Below are 16,041 nucleotides of genomic sequence, written 5' to 3'. Positions count from 1 at the left end.
AGGGCCTACAAACCACAGCACTGGGCCTACAAACCATAGCACAGGGCCTACAAACCATAGCACAGGGCCTACAAACCATAGCACAGGGCCTACAAACCACAAACCACAGCGCTCACAAATAACAGGACAGCGCTTACAAACAACAAACCACTAACAACAGCATAGCGCTTACAAACAAACAAACAAACCACAGCACAGCGCTCTTACAAACCACAAACGAAAGCTTCCCAACAACTGACCTTCTTATCATATGGTCTTCTCGGAATTAGAAAGGTACAAGTGCCACAAAAACATTAACCTAATGCAGTGGAACATAAAATGAACCGTTTTGAACCTGGCCATAAAGATTATTTCCCCTTGACTGTGACTTGTTGATATTCTGAGATGACACTTGACCCGAATTCAAGAACCAGAGATTCAAGTGCCAACCTCAAGCGCCACCCGCCCCCCCCTCACTCACTCAAGTGCCAGCCTCAGACACCCTCCTCACTAGTACTTAACCACTTCATTTATTGTTAGAAAAAAAAAAAAAGAGAATAAATGAATAATTTTTGAATAATCGCATCAAATGTTGAAGAGGTTTTTTGGATCTCTCGTCCATTCAAATTCGGGTCGATTCTTTGTTAAACATTTATATTATGAGAGAATGCGCACAAGATTGTCATTCGAATTTGTATTGATGACCACAGCCCACACCAGAACATTACCAGTAAATGAAACACCATTATAGAACGTTCAAACCTCCAACAGCCTGGATCGAACCCGGGACCCCTGTGCAACAGGCGGGAGCGCTACCGCTAAGCTATGATCGCCCCTAATAGGGAAATGACTATTCGAATACTATGTACTCGAATATCCTTCGTCTCACGTTGGTGAGCAACGGGGTCTGCTGGCTGTGTGAGCCTGATGGGAAATGACCGGTGTAGACCCCGTTGCTCACCAGCATGAGACGAAGGGTATTCGAGTACATAGTATTCGAATAGTCATTTCCATATTAGGGGCGATGATAGCCTAGCGGTAGCGCTCCCGCCTGTTGCACAGGAGTCCCGGGTTCGATCCTGGCTGTTGGAGGCTTGTATTATATATATATATATATATATATATATATATATATATATATATATATATATATATATATATATATCATGAAAAAATTATTAGACTTTTACATATAAAAAACAATACAAATTTGGATGACATTAGATGGATTTTTTCCTTCTTCCATGAGCTTAGTCTAGTGTGGCGATAATCTTCTTGTTCATAGTCTAGTAGAAACAGAATTTTTTTTTTTTCTCTTTTTTCTAATCTCGACCTTATGTAGTGTGAGGCAGATCTCATCCCCTTACGTCTGTGTGGCCCACATGGGCACACACACACACAGAGCTCCTTCCCTCTTTCCCTCACTCCCTCCCACACTCAGTCACTCACTCCCTCACTCAGTCCACACCCACCTACCCATCACCACCCCACCACACCCAACCCCCTTTAGCGTGGAGACACCTGCCACAACCCTTCCCTCCCCTTTCCCCCACTGCCCCACCACCTCCACCAACTCCTCACACAATACCCGCCCCCTCCTCCCACTCACATGAACGTGCTCTATGCAATAATATGTAAATCTTGGATTTGAGAGACGACGTTAGCGTGGTGTGACTGACTGACCCCCTTTTTAACCCCTTCGGGTACACACACAAATGCCGTGTCGGGTGGCTGGCGTGTTGTACACTCTGCCTTGTGTGAAAAGGTTGTACATCTTGATGAACATGGCCATCAAGGCCAGGTCTTTTACTGGTGTGTGTGTGTAGTGTAACAGTATATATATATATATATATATATATATATATATATATATATATATATATATATATATATATATATATATATATATATATTGGTGTGCTTGCGTGAGTCTGCGTGTGTGTGTGTGTGTGTGTGTGTGTGTGTGTGACAGTGTGTGTGTGTGTGTGTGTGTATACGTGTGTGTGTGTGTATGTGTTCCATATAATCATATAGATGTATTTTCTTTGTCTCTCTCTTTGATATAAACTCGTCTGCGGAGAATAAAAGATTTATATATATATAATATATATACAAAAAGGCATTTGATTTAATATGTTCCTGGTCACGACGGAACCATTGCCTCTCATGGATCCTCTTGTTCCCATAGACTCGATGTGTGTGTGTGATGCTTATTGGTTTTGTTTTGGATCCCCTTCCTCCAATAGGATCTGATCCCATCCCCATCTCCCTCCCTCCCTCCTCCTTCTTCTTCCCTGGCGTTATCCATTCGGAAATTCAGTCTTTCTTAGAAATTAACTTTTTTGAAAAGTTCTCTGCTCAATGTATATATATATATCATATTGTTTATATAGTTCAGGGATAAAATCTCTTCATGTATATGTGTAATGTCATATATATATATATATATATATATATATATATATATATATATATATATATATATATATATATATATATATATATATATATGCATATATATATATATATATGCATATATATATATATGCATATATATATATATGCATATATATATATATATATATATATATATATATATATATATATATATATATATATATATATATATATATATATATATATATATATATATCAATTTGAAACGTGCGAATGGTGGGAAAGGTGTGATCTGACATACCCTGTGATGATGTTTTACTCTGGTGTTAGACTTGACTCAGTAAAATTATCGTGTATTACGTGTTTCTTCTCACCAGTGGCCGCCACTGGTGTAAAAAGAAAAAAAAAATGGGCAAATGAATTCCATTAGGGAAGTTATGCAGTGGAGTGCGTTCGTATAGGGCGTTCTGGATCCGGATGCGCATACGCCCCCCTGACGTCACTGACAAAAAACACCCGATCGAGGACGTCCCTTTACGTGAACGTCTGGACTCCAGTCTGATCTGAAAACTCTCTTGTAGAGTGAGGTCGTTTGAGGTCAGATGATAACCTCTACCTCCTCCTCCTCCTCCTCCTCCAACACCTTCCTTCCCTCTTACGCCTCCCCTACCACCTCCACCACCTCCTCCTCCAAGCATGCTATCCTCCAAACACCAAATCTAGTAGATCCTGAGGCACTACTGAAATAAAACGTGAAATTTCAACTATTTCGTAAAAGGACGATTGGAGGCGGATATCATCCAAACATTACAAGGAACGAGATTCTCTGTCATAGCCTTACATCCCACCTAACCTCAACCAGGCCATGCACACGGATCATGGTTTCCTCATAAATCCAGAAAAAGAAGAAGAAAAATTGAAAAAAAAAATGGGAGATTTTAACTTTAATTTGCATGGCATATGAGTAACTTGTCATGGCGTACGCCATGCATACAAGAATCAGACGAAGGACACAGCGTCTCGCTCCATGGAACAAACAAGAAGATCTATGATAAGTTTAGTGCTTTAAGATAGCAGAGAAAAGGGTAAACTAAGTTATTCTAGTTTACTTCCGAAGGTTAAACCCCGGCTCAGCGTGCCATCACAATCTGCCGTAGTCTAGTTAAACCCTTTAAGATATACCACACTGCTGCACCCTTGACCCTAAACCCAAACCTTGCCTGTCTAAAACCACACCCATAAACCCCCTTGTTTATATATATATATATATATATATATATATATATATATATATATATATATATATATATATGCATATATATATATATATATATATATATATATATATATATATATGTATATATAAATATAGTATATATATATATATATATATATATATATATATATATATATATATATATATATATATATATATATATATATATATATCCCTTCTTTCACTATATGTAGATGGAGGATGCGTGTCAGTTCTCAGTAGTGTCTCCAGTGTACAGAGACTCTGTTCTGTAGTAGTAGACAGTCAGTCTATTGAACAAAGTACACGAGGAAGATAATTATGAACTGGCTCGTTCACGCATCCTTAACTCGGTAGTTGAGTAGTTTAAAGTCCGCAGTAATGAGAGGGAAGATCATGAAATCCGATCATGTATGTTTATATATGTATATACATTCATATATACATATATATATGTGCATGTATACGTACATATATAAACAAAAATTCGAAAAACAAATTGTACTTCTATAGAACATATGCGAGTCAAAAAAAAAATGCACATCTACCAAAAAAAAAAAAAAGTCAAATTCCATAGAGTCCAATTGAAATCTCTTCTCAGCAGCATTGGCATGAATACTTCTCGGTACTGTAGCTGCCTCTCTCTCTCTCTCTCTCTCTCTCTCTCTCTCTCTCTCTCTCTCTCTCTCTCTCTCTCTCTCTCTCTCTCTCTCACAAACCACAAACCCCCCCCTTCCTCAAGCCATATAACCATGATCACCTTTCTATCCTCTGGCTAAACCAATTGAATCGTCATATCAGTAAATGCTAAGTGCATCTCCTCTCCATGGTAAGGTAGTTTTGAATTCATTGAAAATAAGTAAAAAAAAAAAAAAAAAATTGAGCCATACCCTCGAGTTCCAAGCTTTCTCTGTCCCTTGTAGCTTGTAAGCAACTACAAGCACATATTGTAGAAAATGTACATAGATATATATCCATATTGATCATGTTGTCATTATTGCTTCAGGGTGTTGTACATGTGATGTTGACCAATATCTTTTTTTTTATGTATATATACATATGAATATATATCATTTTTTTTCCCCCCTTCAACCTTATAGATCTGTGACCAAGGAATATATAGAAAAAGACAAAACAATTCATGTTAATTGATATATGATGTTAGTGTATGACGAGATGTGAGATGGTAATAATCCTACACTGATAGTCTCCCCCCCAATGAGGAAAATATAAATTCCTATATATATTTTTTTTCCCCCTTTCTTCCCGTTTTCTTCGCATGTAAACAAAAGCACGGAATGATGCACATTTGGTTGCCTAGAGTACATGGGAAGAACCATCTACCATCTACACTATCACGTCCCACACATTAAGTACAACAGCTCGCCATTTTCCTTCATTGGATGATCATACTATGCTCACGGGAAAGAAAACGATAAGAAAAGAAAGTCAAAAAAAGAATATGCATAACCATAGAAAACGCATGTGGAAACTATCAAAATAGTGTGTATCATATCATTTAAGGTGATGTTTCCTATAGTTCATATCGTGTTTATCGACTTACTAACACCATGGAACCGGATCTGGCTACAGATAATCATATACAATATCAGATTCACTCACTCACTTTCTGATTAACAAAGATCACAATGGGTTGATTATCTAGTGAGTGGAATGATATACCCCCCTTGGCTAGCTGGTCAGAGACACACCCCCCCAGGTGCTTGTTCATATTAGATACATTATCATAGTCTGTCAAACCGGAAAAAAAAAATTGAATGGCGTTTGTAAATACACTCAAAAGGTCAAGGTTATTGTAGTTGTGTATTTGTGTAGGTGTATTCTCCTTAGCTCTTTATAGAATTGGGGTGTAGTTCCCTCGTGTCGACTAGCCCACATCTTTGCATCAGTTAGGCTGGACCGAATCTGAATGATTAATTGATTCGAAACCTACTGCCTTACTTTTACGCCCCGCCCACTTGTCTGCCATTGGCTCTAGCTGGACGACGTCAGGCTTCACCGCGCCAATGAGAGGAAAGTAGGCGTGGCTAAGTCCTGTAATGATTATATATATATATATATATATATATATATATATATATATATATATATATATATATATATGTTCCTGAGTCCACGGGGAAACTATCAAAATAGTGTATCATATCATTTAAGGTGATATTTCCTATAGTTCTTATCGTGTTTATCGACTTACTGACGCCATGGACCGGATCTGGCTACAGATAATCATATACATTATCAGCTTCACTCACCCACATTCTGATTAACAAAGATCACAATGGGTTGATTATCTAGTGAGTAGAATGATATACCCCCTTGGCTCGCTGGTCAGAGACACCGTGGACTCAAGAATATACTTGATCACGCGCAAAATTGTGATCCTTTCCAATATACATATATATATATATATATATATATATATATATATATATATATATAATGTGGTTTTATGATACGAATTCGGATTCGGCCCAGTGAAAATGAAGACAATGTAAGGATGCTCTTTTGATTTTTCCTTGACGAAATGTTGTGTCGAATGTAGCTGTGATATCTTAATTAGGGGGAGGAAGGTGGTCTGAAGTGCTCTCTGTCAAGGTGTCTACCTTACTGTTCTAATCTGCTACGTACCGAAGTGTCTGGTTCATCTAAGTGTAAAAGCTCTTCATACCTCGAGAATCTTTAAGAAGTGATCAGATAACAGTGATGAAATGTCAGACATTTTCTAAATGTCATTTAGTGTAACTGTTTTCTTCCACGACCAGTGTCATCTTTCCCTTCACTGTCCATGATGAAACCCTCTGCCTGGCAAATGTAATTATTTACCACATAATCATTTTTTTTTCCCAAGAAGTTTAGAATATATCATGGTGTGGGATTGAAGGACATATCGTCCCCCATTGAGCTAAGTCATGAGTGTGGTTGAAATCCAACCCCCCAATCATTAAGATGTAACAGACAATATTTTCTCATGACCTCTCAGCTCATGACCTCTCAGCTCATGACCTCTCAGCTCATGACCTCTCAGCTCATGGGATTCTTCATGGAAACCTGTGTCGGTCAATATCATGAAAGATTATACAAAATACACATATGCTCCTATTGCTGATGTCATAAGCATGACCTCTCTCTAGTGTGGGTGTGTTTTTCTTTTCATTAATTTTTCTGAAGAAATGAGAAGAGTTGTGATGGAATGAAATGATGCTGCTTCATCTTTATACATTCGTCATGTATAACTCTTGTTAGAGAGAGAGAGAGAGTACCTACCTACGAGCCGGTATGACTAGATTTCACCAAATAAGAGAGCCAGGGCGTGGCTCTCATCGCCGAAAAATATGTAGACCAATGAACGACGCGACGTGTCAGTTACGTGCTGAACGAGCGTTACGTGGTGCTGGTGGTGAGGCAGATGTAGTAGTGGTACTGGTGGTGTGCCTTCCCTGGTGGGCTGGCTGAGAGAGAGAGAGAGAGAGAGAGAGAGAGAGAGAGAGAGAGAGAGAGAGCTCTAATGCAAAAACGAGACTGCTGTGTTCAGATTAATCCAACAATCCATATCGTATCCCTTAAGGATCTATGGAAATAAAGATGTGAGAGATGATAATGATAATAATATACGTGTTAACAACAAAATAAACCCATGAGCAATACAAGTTACACAAATACATAAAAAATAAAACCCAACTTCCTGTATCCATGGTTGTGTTCGAGCGCTGACCACAAGACGAGGCGATGGTAAACAAAATAAATAAACAAGAGCGAGTAAGCAAGGTCATGCTTGACTTCCATAGGACGAAGTTTCCCATAAAAATTAGAAATTACTTTAAAAAAAGATTACGTTTCAAAGTCATTGGAAAGAAGAAATCAGTTACAAACATCAGAAATTATTGACATAAGTGTTTGATATATATATATATATATATATATATATATATATATATATATATATATATATATATATACAAGGACCATTGGAATTCATGGGCCATTTTGGCAGGGGCACCAGGCCACCACAAACCCCCCCCCAAACACCTCTGTATATTCTCATCTGCACTGTCCAAAGTGACTGTTGTTCACTGCTGTCTCCGAGGGGTCGCATCATGCCAAACTCAACAACCTGCTGGATCAAACCATCACGACAAAACCATCACGGGCAAACCATAGTCAAAGCAACTCCGCAACTCTACCGTCATAAGTTTGAGGATCTTTCATATTCCACTGCAGGGAAGTGGCTCATACCCGAGCACATTGAGTATATTTTGTAAGGGTCAATTCTTTATGAAAACAATTACAAGCACATTATATATATATATATATATATATATATATATATATATATATATATATATATATATATATATATACATAAATATATATATATGTATATGTATATATATATATATATATATATATATATATATATATATATATATATATATATACATAAATATATATACTATATATATATATATATATACATATATATATATATATATATATATATATATATATATATATATATATATATATATATATATATACATAAATATATATACTATATATATATATATATATATATATATATATATATATATATATATATATATATATATATATATATATAATGTTCTTCTCGTCAGCCAACTTTTTGATTCAGGTTGTAATGTTTGCTGATGGCGCCCTGGTTGTTTTTACGGTTAAAGCAATAATTTTGTATGGTTAGGGTGACAGGTGGAGCCCAGAGGAAAATGAACTGGAAAATAAAAGAATTAAAAGAAAAAAAATGATTCGAGATATGCTAAGGTGTCGAACCTAAAGCTTCGAAGCTTCAGTTCTTTAGTCCAGTGATTCATATATATCATTATATGTGTTCTTTCATGTTCCACACTAAAACAAACAAACGTAAGATTTGATCTAAATGTAAGACAAAAGCAAAATGATCTAATTTTTGTAAAGAAATGGAAAAAAAAAATATGAAGAATATTTGTATCTACAAAAAAGGTATTGAATAGTCATCTCGACTCAAGGCTTCAATCATCTGTATGTCTGGTTCACACATGGTCACTGTTACTATATGTTCCTTAACGACCAGGAATGGTTCAGGGTTGGGCCTGGCAGAGGGAGCAGCATTTTGCTTCATCGTAGAGGGAGGAAGAGGAGGAGGAGGAGGAGGAGGAGGAGGAGGAGGGAGGGAAGACCGTCAGGTTGCAAGTGTTGCAAAGGGTTGTAAAGTTCAAGACTCCTAGTCAGCGTTGCCATTCACACAAGCCAGTGTGTGTGTATGGTCATCTTCTGTATCAGTTCACAGTGGCAACGCTGAAGGCTATTCAATATATCTTTTTTTTGGCATACACAAAAGTTTAGTAGAATATTATATATATAAATATATATATATATATAACTTTGATTTTTCTCTTGAGTTAAGGATATATATATGTGAAAGAATAATGTATTATAAATTATTAACATTAAGAGGAAAATATAAAAAAAAAAAACTTAAAGGAAAAATAATCATTGACTTGGTGACTATGATGTTATTTTTTTGGTCTTGTGTAAAATGCGCTTTTGATAAGTATGTAAGAGTTATCCAACGCGGAAGGTTAAGGGTGTGTGTGTGTGTGTGTTGGTACTCAGTTATTGTACTATCAATTCTATAATGAAAAATGTAGATAGTTAACAAGTTGAGTGATAATCTCAAATAAACGGTGACAATGTGTCAATTGTAAGCTGGTGTTTTTCATTCTATCCTTGAAGTGTGTGTGTATATATATATATATATATATATATATATATATATATATATATATATATATATATATATATATATATATATATTATTGGTCCAGTCTGTAGGTCTGGAGGCCTGTGTGTCCTCCCCCACCACCATGATGACCTGGAGGTCAGGTAAACTATATAGGCCTCAATGGCACAGGTCACATCCCCCAAGCTCAACTCTATATTACCATTGTGAGATGTGACGACTGCTGCCATGGTGACCTGTTACTGAGAGAGAGAGAGAGAGAGAGAGAGAGAGAGAGAGAGAGAGAGAGAGAGAGAGAGAGAGAGAGAGAGAGAGACGTCCTTCTCAAAGCCCCTCAAGATTATCCCTTGTCCAGACGTCAAGAGAACATATTTGTTTTCTCTCCCAAGAGATGTTGAACGAGACGTCAGGAACCTGTCTTTATGTGAACGTAAAATTGAGCAGCTGACGGACACTCAACTTTGATATCATATCAGAAATATCTTTTATGATAATTAGGTCACACATGGACAGTAAGCAAGTATGGAATAAAGTGCTATGGAACTCTTCGAGGTCTTTCTAGTCCCTGAAAAGAAACCTCTTCAGATACATGGAACTCCTTCTTAGCCTCAGTGCCGTACGACAGTTTGAAATTGATCGCTCTTTCATGACATCAGCTGTGCAGGACTGCCTAACGTACGAGTGATAGTTGTTATTATACCACTGACATACATAAACCTATACGTTCATACACATACACAGACACACCGAAAAACCATGCCCTTTCCTTTCTACGACTAAGATGATTTAACAGAGAGTAAAACTATCAAAAGTTAACTTTTGTTTTTGAGTGTGAACTTTCAGTTCCCCACAAAAATGATTAATGTAATCCACCCAAAACGTATTCTTCCTCCCTGGTATTTCCAGATAAATGCGAAAAATACAAAGGAATTCAAATAACAGCACACCAGTGCGTTCTTTCGAGGCTCTGTGCGTGAAAGATCTCAGAAACTCAAATATTAGCGAGATAACAAGAGAGAAAGAGATGATGATGATTCAAAGAGATAAACCAGCCAACGGCACACGTGACTATAGAGGCGAAAGTAGAGTTCATTGTGGACCTGAAGCGAACACCTATATCTAGTCTATTTTTTCTTTAACGTATTTATAGTATTGCTTTCACTCTAACGGCACGTGATGTCATATTCTAAAAATTCTGTTGAAGGAAAACGTACTTCGTGTCGTTCGAGATAAAAAAAATTTTGCCCGCGAAATTGTATTCATTACTACGTGTAGAATCAAGCGAGTCAAACGTTTATAATCTTGCAAGATCAAGAGGATCAAGACCTTTGATATTGCTGAGTATTTGTATTAGAGCCCCTTATCAACCTGCTCTTTTCTGAGGGAAAGAGATTTAGGTTGTACATTCGGCTCTCACAGGATCTGTTTCTCAGTCCGGAGTCATCTTGGTAGCTCGAAGCTGTACCGTCTTTTTTCCCTTTTCCAAGTCGGGTAACCAAAGCCGAAGACAATCTTGAACATGGGGACGCACTGGTGACTTGCAAAGAGTCAGAATAATCTTCTTAGACTTGAATTGAGAAGGCCTGCAGATGAATCCAAGAATTTTGTTCGCCTATCTAATTGCTCCTGTAACCAGGTTACTTGGGTTTAGGTCACTAGTGGGAATCCAGCCTACCAGGTTGTCCATGTAGGTCAGAAGCTTCAGATGTTCAGTAGCAAATGTAACATTTATTTCCCGGCTCAGTATCATCAGCGAAATTTCGATATCGTATGATGCAGGCCATTGTCAATATCCTTAATGTATACGGGAAAGATAATAGATCCCAAGACTGATCCATGTGGCACGCCACTTGTCACGTCTAACCAATCTGAGGCTTGTCTATATGCGACTCCTCTTTGTTTACGGCCAGTCAGCCAATGTCCTACACAATAATGTACATCCCTGACTCTATATATATATATATGTATATGACCTGGTTCCCCCTAGATAGGGTCATGACCTGGTTCTCCCTAGACGGAGTCAGTTAAGGGATCGAGACCCACCGTAATCAAAAAGCAGCTGGGATCGTGATTCCATTCTCAAAGGAAAAAAGAAAAAAGAATCTAAGTACAACTTATAATTTCTCACTACAAGGTTTCTAATGATACTTATATATCGCTTATCTTCCCTGGTTACAACAGAACATCAGAATTCAGGAAACGATTCGGTGTTAAAGAACGACGAGAAAAAAAGAAAAGAAAAAAGTTTACGTTTTGATATATGATCATGTGTTGAGGAAGATGTTGCTGGACACATACAACGCAGGGGATGTTTTCATACAGGGGATGTGTTCATACAGGGGATGTTTTCATACAGGGGATGTGTTCATACAGGGGATGTTTTCATACAGGGGATGTTTTCATACAGGGGTGTTTTCATACTGGCCTCAGTAGCCACACACACCATCATCCACTTATACAACTTCGACCCAAAAGTTTAAGAGCGAGATAAACAAAATGTAATTCGATGAAAAAGACATTGACTCGTTTCTTTGACGAAATATTCTATTTACCATATCCGTAAAAAGAGGAGGAACCCCCAGCCCCCCCCCCCCCAACCACACACACACACACACACACACACACACACACACACTTTATCCCTTCTTTCTAAGTAGTGTTTAACGTGAGGAATGAAGTGATACTATGTACTTATAAAGTGTGAAAAGTAGAAACGTAGATGGATCTTGGCTGCTCGGGGTGAGAAACCCAACCACTCTTCCCTGGGCTCCAGCCTCACTCACACAACACACTCATGATTACATACATCTTTTTTTCCCCCCATTAATCATTACGTCATCCTAAATGATCAATCTTCCATTCCTGATCATTTCACCACCTTGACGGATGAAACTTCAGTTCCTGATCATTACACACACACACACACACACACACACACACACACACACACACTTTCGTAATGGATCAAGTCGTCAGCAGCTGACACAGATAATCTTCCTGACTGATCATTACCTGAGCATCGCGACTTAAGCTTAGCGGATCAAACGTCAGCACCCGAGTATTATCCCCCCCCCCATCTCCCCCTGGCTGATCAAACGTCAGCACCTGAGTATTACACCCCCCTGCCCCCTGGCTGATCAAACGTCAGCACTATGATCATATACCCTCCCACACACACGCCCCCTCCCCCCACACACACACACACACACACACACACACACATACACACACACCCTCCCCCCAACACACACACACACACACACACACGCCCCCTCCCCCCAACACACACACACACACACACACACACACACACACACACACACGCCCCCTCCCCCCAACACACACACACACACACACACACACACACGCCCCCTCCCCCCAACACACACACACACACACACACACACACACACACCCTCCCCCCAACACACACACACACACACACACACACACACACACACACACACCCTAGATGATCAACCCTTTGTCAACAACTACAGCTGATTGGAAGACGTCGATACAGAGACAAGTAATTATCCAGCCCTGTAATCTGATTCTGTATTCATGAAATCCCCCGAAGGCATAGGTAGGATACCACGGGTGTTATGGTGATGAAGGAGATGGGGGTAGTGATGGGAGTAGAGTGGATGGGGCGTTGGTAAGGGATCACGGTTTAAAGAGAAAGGGGAAACGATGGTTGGTGTTGTGTATTGGTATATACTCAAGATAACTATTATTACGATACCCTGTTGAAGGATTGAATACGCCACTGTGACTATCTTTTGTTTCCTGTTCCCGTACCTATGAGTAGATTTTTTTTTTTTGTGTCATCTATGATTTTGGCGGAGAATAAACAACCAGACCTTTGGCTGGACCAGACTGCGTCTTCTTTATGACCTTTGAGCCACGCGCGAGTGACCGTAATGGGGGGGAGGTTAGAGTTGAGAGAGATGGGGGTTGTGATAATGCCGGGTAATGGGGATGAGGTGGTGATAATAGGTTGACGGGGATGGGGTGGTGATAGGGTAATGAGTGACGGGGATAGGGTGACAGTTGACGGGGAGTAGGGTGGTGATGCGGTGAAAGTTGACGGGGATGGGGTGGTTTTAAGGGTATCTGTTGAAGGGGATGGGGTGATGTTAGGGTGATGGTTGAGAAAGGATAGGGGTGTCTCATAAGGGATAGGACGGTAATGTGATAGAAATGATGAAGATAGTCTGGTGATGGGTACATGGTGGAGCCTGGTGATGGGGACATGGTGCAGCCTAGTGATGGGGACATGGTGGAGCCTGGTGATGGGTACATGGTGGACCCTGGTGATGGGGACATGGTGTAGCCTAGTGATGGGGACATGGTGTAGCCTGGTGATGGGGACATGGTGTAGCCTGGTGATGGGTACATGGTGGAGCCTGGTGATGGGGACATAGTGGACCCTGGTGATGGGGACATGGTGCAGCCTGGTGATGGGTACATGGTGGAGCCTGGTGATGGGTACATGGTGGAGCCTGGTGATGGGGACATGGTGGAGCCTGGTGATGGGGACATGGTGCAGCCTGGTGATGGGGACATGGTGGAGCCTGGTGATGGGTACATGGTGGAGCCGGTGATGGGGACATGGTGGAGCCTAGTGATGGGTACATGGTGGAGCCGGTGATGGGGACATGGTGGAGCCTGGTGATGGGGACATGGTGGAGCCTGGTGATGGGTACATGGTGGACCCTGGTGATGGGGACATGGTGGACCCTGGTGATGGGGACATGGTGTAGCCTAGTGATGGGGACATGGTGTAGCCTGGTGATGGGGACATGGTGGAGCCGGTGATGGGGACATGGTGGAGCCTAGTGATGGGGACATGGTGGAGCCTGGTGATGGGTACATGGTGGACCCTGGTGATGGGGACATGGTGTAGCCTAGTGATGGGGACATGGTGTAGCCTGGTGATGGGTACATGGTGGAGCCGGTGATGGGGACATAGTGGACCCTGGTGATGGGGACATGGTGCAGCCTGGTGATGGGGACATGGTGGAGCCTGGTGATGGGTACATGGTGGACCCTGGTGATGGGGACATGGTGGAGCCTGGTGATGGGTACATGGTGGACCCTGGTGATGGGGACATGGTGGAGCCTGGTGATGGGGACATGGTGACTAATGATGGGAGTTAAGGCGACTGAAGAAAGGGGGAGGGGGTGATGGGAAATGGCTGACAAGGAGAGGTAAAGAAAGACAAAGAAAACGAAAAAAAATAAAGACGAAAGAAAACAGGAAAAGAGAATGATATCCAGGTATGTGATACACGTACACCCAGTCTCCTGGGGCCATATATATATATATGTACGCAACACACCAAAGACACGTGTCCAGCTGCACACCTGCCACCTGTCCAGCTGCACACCTGCCACATCTCCCTCAGTAACACCTGCACTAGACACCTGTACATACCGTAACCATCTTCTGTTCCTATATTGTACTTTCCCCTCTCCAACAGAGCATACGTAAATCTAAAGTGTTGTCTGATGGCAGAGAAGGTTCAAAGGGATGGTCCAAACACTAGTGTAAAACTTCCTCCTTAGTACAGCACAAATAGGCAAACACACACACACACACACACACACACACACACACACACACTTAAACCTGTACATGCTCCCAACATTCATTATCTCATAACTCAGTTTATTCTAATCATCCATTGTTCTGCCATTATAAATGTCTTCCTTTACAACCTTCCTTCAAGTTTCTTGTGTTATCTAATGTTATGGTCTTTGGCTGTTCAGTCCCGCATCTTTCGTAGAACGGTTCACAACCAGAACATCGAACTGGTTTGAAAATCAAAAGACAACATCGAACTGGTTTTGAAAGGCATAAGACAACATCGAACTGGTTTGAAAGGCATAAGACAACGTCGAACTAGTTTTGAAAGGCATAAGACAACATCGAACTGGTTTGAAAGGCATAAGACAACATCGAACTGGTTTTGAAAATCAAAAGACAACATCGAACTGGTTTTGAAAGGCATAAGACAACATCGAACTGGTTTGAAAGGCATAAGACAACATCGAACTGGTTTGAAAATCACAAGGTTGTGGTACAAGACACATCCCTCAGCTCTTCTCTCTCTTCCATGATGGGACAAATCTAAACTCTCTATCCCATCCCTGTAACTCTGCTATTTCAAGTCTAGTACCCTCATCTCTGACGTCCTCCTCCTATACACCTTCTCTATCAGGTCTTCTGTGCTTCTTCGAGTACGATGGCCAAAGCTGAGAAGCATGTGTGGCGACGGGATGAAGCTGTGTTTCCAAGGGTAGGGAAGGACAGGAGCTCCCAAGTACACAGCCTGTAGTATGTGTGTGTGTGTTAGTTGCCTGAGACAGACGTGTAAGAAAAGTGTGTGTGTGTTTGTAGTGTGTGTGTGTGTGTGTGTGTGTGTGTGTGTGTGTGTGTGTGTGTGTGTGTGTGTGTGTGTGTGTGTGAGTTGCCTAAGAAAGACGTGTAGGAAAGTGAGAGTAAAGCGGATCGAGAGAGAGAGAGAGAGAGAGAGAGAGAGAGAGAGAGAGAGAGAGAGAGAGAGAGAGAGAGAGAGGGTGAGGAGGGGTGGTGGACTCTGGGAGACGCATATTCTAGCTTTGGCCT

At 40.4% G+C, this 16,041-nt stretch overlaps 1 protein-coding gene and 1 long non-coding RNA gene across 4 annotated transcripts in view; one reads left to right on the top strand and one right to left on the bottom strand.

The window, feature by feature from the left end:
* Nucleotides 1–16,041, top strand: part of ChAT (Choline acetyltransferase) — a 328,988-nt gene that overhangs the window by 198,511 nt on the left and 114,436 nt on the right. The window lies entirely within an intron of this gene.
* Nucleotides 4,270–8,021, bottom strand: LOC139750230 (uncharacterized). Its single transcript, XR_011713105.1, has 2 exons — nt 6,671–8,021; nt 4,270–6,640 (listed from the first exon to the last, which is right to left on the bottom strand). It is a non-coding gene; the product is annotated as an uncharacterized lncRNA (long non-coding RNA).

This window comes from Panulirus ornatus, chromosome 9 (genome assembly GCF_036320965.1).
Source record: "Panulirus ornatus isolate Po-2019 chromosome 9, ASM3632096v1, whole genome shotgun sequence".
In the NCBI taxonomy this organism is placed as follows: domain Eukaryota; kingdom Metazoa; phylum Arthropoda; class Malacostraca; order Decapoda; family Palinuridae; genus Panulirus; species Panulirus ornatus.
This window is presented reverse-complemented; position numbering and strand designations above follow the sequence as displayed.